The sequence below is a fragment of the Salmo salar genome, chromosome ssa22 (assembly GCF_905237065.1).
Source record: "Salmo salar chromosome ssa22, Ssal_v3.1, whole genome shotgun sequence".
In the NCBI taxonomy this organism is placed as follows: Eukaryota; Metazoa; Chordata; class Actinopteri; order Salmoniformes; family Salmonidae; genus Salmo; species Salmo salar.
Window position 1 is genome coordinate 10,440,872 of NC_059463.1, and position 4,559 is coordinate 10,445,430.

Sequence of the window (4,559 nt, forward strand, 5' to 3'; positions counted from 1 at the left end):
CATAGAGAGAACTGTTTCAGAATATAGATCGGGATCAATGAAAAGCCATATGCATATTGGTCTCTGTTTCAGCAGCAAAGTGGTAGATTTAAAAATAATTTATTATTATTTAGGCACATTTTGGGGATAGGAAATATGTTGGAATCATTATAAAAACAGGTTTGGCGAGCCTTAACGCACAAAATACACTACTCAAAAAAAATAAAGGGAACACTAAAATAACACATCCTAGATCTGAATGAATGAAATAATCTTATTAAATACTTTTATCTTTACATAGTTGAATGTGCTGACAACAAAATCACACAAAAATAATCAATGGAAATCCAATTTATCAACCCATGGAGGTCTGGAGTTGGAGTTACACTCAAAATTAAAGTGGAAAACCACACTACAGGCTGATCAAACTTTGATGTAATGTCCTTAAAACAAGTCAAAATGAGGCTCCGTAGTGTGTGTGTGGCCTCCACGTGCCTGTATGACCTCCCTCCAACGCCTGGGCATGCTCCTGATGAGGTGGCGGATGGTCTCCTGAGGGATCTCCTCCCAGACTTGGATTAAAGCATCTGCCAACTCCTGGACAGTCTGTGGTGCAACGTGGCGTTGGTGGATGGAGCGAGACATGATGTCCCAGATGTGCTCAATTGGATTCAGGTCTGGGGAATGGGCGGGCCAGTCCATAGCATCAATGCCTTCCTCTTGCAGGAACTGCTGACACACTCCAGCCACATGAGGTCTAGCATTGTCTTGCGTTAGGAGGAACCCAGGGCCAACCGCACCAGCATATGGTCTCACAAGGGGTCTGAGGATCTCATCTCGGTACCTAATGGCAGGCTACCTCTGGCGAGCACATGGAGGGCTGTGCGGCCCCCCAAAGAAATACCCACCACACCATGACTAACCCACCACCAAACCGGTCATGCTGGAGGATGTTGCAGGCAGCAGAACATTCTCCACGGCATCTCCAGACTGTCACGTCTGTCACATGTGCTCAGTGTGAACCTGCTTTCATCTGTGAAGAGCACAGGGCGCCAGTGGCGAATTTGCCAATCTTGGTGTTCCCTGGCAAATGCCAAACGTCCTGCACGGTGTTGGGCTGTAAGCACAACCCCCACCTGTGGACGTCGGGCCCTCATACCACCCTCATGGAGTCTGTTTCTGACCGTTTGAGCAGACATATGCACATTTGTGGCCTGCTGGAGGTCATTTTGCAGGGCTTTGGCAGTGCTCCTCCTTGCACAAAGGCGGAGGTAGCAGTCCTGCTGCTGGGTTGTTGCCCTCCTACGGCCTCCTCCACGTCTCCTGATGTACTGGCCTGTCTCCTTGTAGCGCCTCCATGCTCTGGACACTACGCTGACAGACACACCAAACCTTCTTGCCACAGCTCGCATTGATGTGCCATCCTGGATGAGCTGCACTTCCTGAGCCACTTGTGTGGGTTGTAGACTCCGTCTCATGCTACCACTAGAGTGAAAGCACCGCCAGCATTCAAAAGTGACCAAAACATCAGCCAGGAAGCATAGGAACTGAGAAGTGGTCTGTGGTCCCCACCTGCAGAACCACTCCTTTATTGGGGGTATCTTGCTAATTGCCTATAATTTCCACCTGTTGTCTATTCCATTTGCACAACAGCATGTGAAATGTATTGTCAGTGTTGCTTCCTAAGTGGACAGTTTGATTTCACATAAGTGTGATTGACTTGGAGTTACATTGGTGTTGTTTCAGTGTTCCCTTTATTTTTTTTGAGCTGTGGCAAGAAGGTTTGCTGTGTCTGTCAGCGTAGTGTCCAGAGCACGGAGGCGCTACCAGGAGACAGGCCAGTACATCAGGAGACGTGGAGGAGGCCGTAGGAGGGCAACAACCCAGCAGCAGGACTGCTACCTCCGCCTTTGTGCAAGGAGGAGCACTGCCAAAGCCCTGCAAAATGACCTCCAGCAGGCCACAAATGTGCATATGTCTGCTCAAACGGTCAGAAACAGACTCCATGAGGGTGGTATGAGGGCCCGACGTCCACAGGTGGGGGTTGTGCTTACAGCCCAACACCGTGCAGGACATTTGGCATTTGCCAGAGAACACCAAGATTGGCAAATTCGCCACTGGCGCCCTGTGCTCTTCACAGATGAAAGCAGGTTCACACTGAGCACGTGACAGAGTCTGGAGACGCCGTGGAGAACGTTCTGCTGCCTGCAACATCCTCCAGCATGACCGGTTTGGCGGTGGGTCAGTCATGGTGTGGGGTGGCATTTCTTTGGGGGGCCACACAGCCCTCCATGTGCTCGCCAGAGGTAGCCTGACTGCCATTAGGTACCGAGATGAGATCCTCAGACCCATTGTGAGACCTTATGCTGGAGCGGTTGGCCCTGGGTTCCTCCTAATGCAAGACAATGCTAGACCTCATGTGGCTGGAGTGTGTCAGCAGTTCCTGCAAGAGGAAGGCATTGATGCTATGGACTGGCCTGCCCGTTCCCCAGACCTGAATCCAATTGAGCACATTTGGGACATCATGTCTCGCTCCATCCACCAACGCCACGTTGCACCACAGACTGTCCAGGAGTTGGCGGATGCTTTAGTCCAGGTCTGGGAGGACATCCCTCAGGAGACCATCCGCCACCTCATCAGGAGCATGCCCAGGCGTTGTAGGGAGGTCATACAGGCACGTGGAGGCCACACACACTACGGGCCTCATTTTGACTTGTTTTAAGGACATTACATCAAAGTTGGATCAGCCTGTAGTGTGGTTTTCCACTTTAGTTTTGAGTGTGACTCCAAATCCAGACCTCCATGGGTTGATAAATTGGATTTCCATTGATTATTTTTGTGTGATTTTGTTGTCAGCACATTCAACTATGTAAAGAAAAAAGTATTTAATAAGATTATTTCTTTCATTCAGATCTAGGATGTGTTGTTTAAGTGTTCCCTTTATTTGAGCGATATATATATATATATATATATATATATATATATATATATAGCGTTCTGTTGGTGGCAAGAAATTTATATAATTTAAATTAAAAAGTGCTGAATCAAGTGTATTTTTTTTTTTTTTGTACCAGTTCATAAACCATGTGACATGGAATTGGTATATCAAATCTCTTCCCATTTTATTTTACAACCTGTATGGCACAACAGTCAACATTTTTGTCCTCAAACGAAGCTGGTATATTTTTCTATTTATGCCAGTTCCTTTCTGCCAATTTGTGTCTTTTAATATATGACAAGCAAACAAGTTCCCTACCTTTTCCACGTGCCTCCTCCTTTTTTTGTGCTAATGCTGCATTCAGTTGGTTGTAAATTTGGATTGAGCAGATATTCCCATATACTGTATTTTCGATAGCTGCATATGTGACAATTCCTCTGTTTCTCTTCATAATATCATTAATAAATACACATTTCTAACATTTTTTCCATGGATGTTTTTTTATTTTTATTAATCAGTATATTTGAGGTTAAACATAACATTTTTGTAATATTTCTTCTATCTTTTCTGGAGGATAAAACTGAAATTGTAACCAGCTTTGTATGGCTTGTTTAAGAATCGGCGATACTTTTAACAAAATTTCATTATCAATTAGTCGGAAATGAGAAGTTGTAATCTTTATAAAGGCAGTTTTTTAACAACGGATGAGCCTTTCTTAATAATCTACTGGCGAACCATTTTGGGTTTAAGTATGAGTGAAGCTTTTAGTGAGAGGTTTAAAGCTTTAATATTTAAGAATTTTAGCCCCCCATATTCACTATATAAATAGGCACGTTTAATTTTGTCTGGCTTAGCATTCCAAATGAAATGTTTTTCTCAAATGATTTAAAAAACGAGTCGTTTGGAGTAGGCAGCGCCATAAGTAAGCAAACTGTTATAGGACCAAAGAGTTAATCAATGTGATTTTTTTTCTCCAAAAATAGACCAGTATTTACCTCTCCATGGTTGCAGAATCTTATCTATTTTTGCAAACTTTCTATTGAAATTGATTGTGTTAAGTTAAGTTAATTTATATTTTTTGAGATGTGAATACCAAGTATGTCTACTTCACCATCCGCTCATTTTATTGGTAAACTACAAGCTAGTGTAAACCCTATCTTTTATATATTTTTTATTTTTACAATCCAATACCTAATATGGTACACTTGTCATAATGTAAATGTAAATAATTAGGTTTTAATCCAGAGGCTAGAAAAGTGATCAAGATCTCAATAAGACTGTAGGAATCCAGATTGCTGACGTAAGAAAAAACTAGAGTCGTAGGCGTATGTTGACACTTTTTATCCCCTGGATTTCTAACCCCTTGATGTTCTTGTTGGATCTCATTTTAAGAATCTATTCTTACTCTTAATAGTAAGTTGAGACCCCACTGAGTCTCCCCTCCCCCTCACTTATGCCTGGAACTGGCCCTGGTTATCAACATTAGTACCATCAGACAATAGCCACTTTAATATGTCACCCCCATTTCTCCTCATTTACACCTACCACCGACTCCAGGCTACAGCTATAAGTCTAGACACACAACCCCTGTTTACAAAGGGTCTAGAGACCCTTACAAATGTTGTCTAATAATATTTTACAT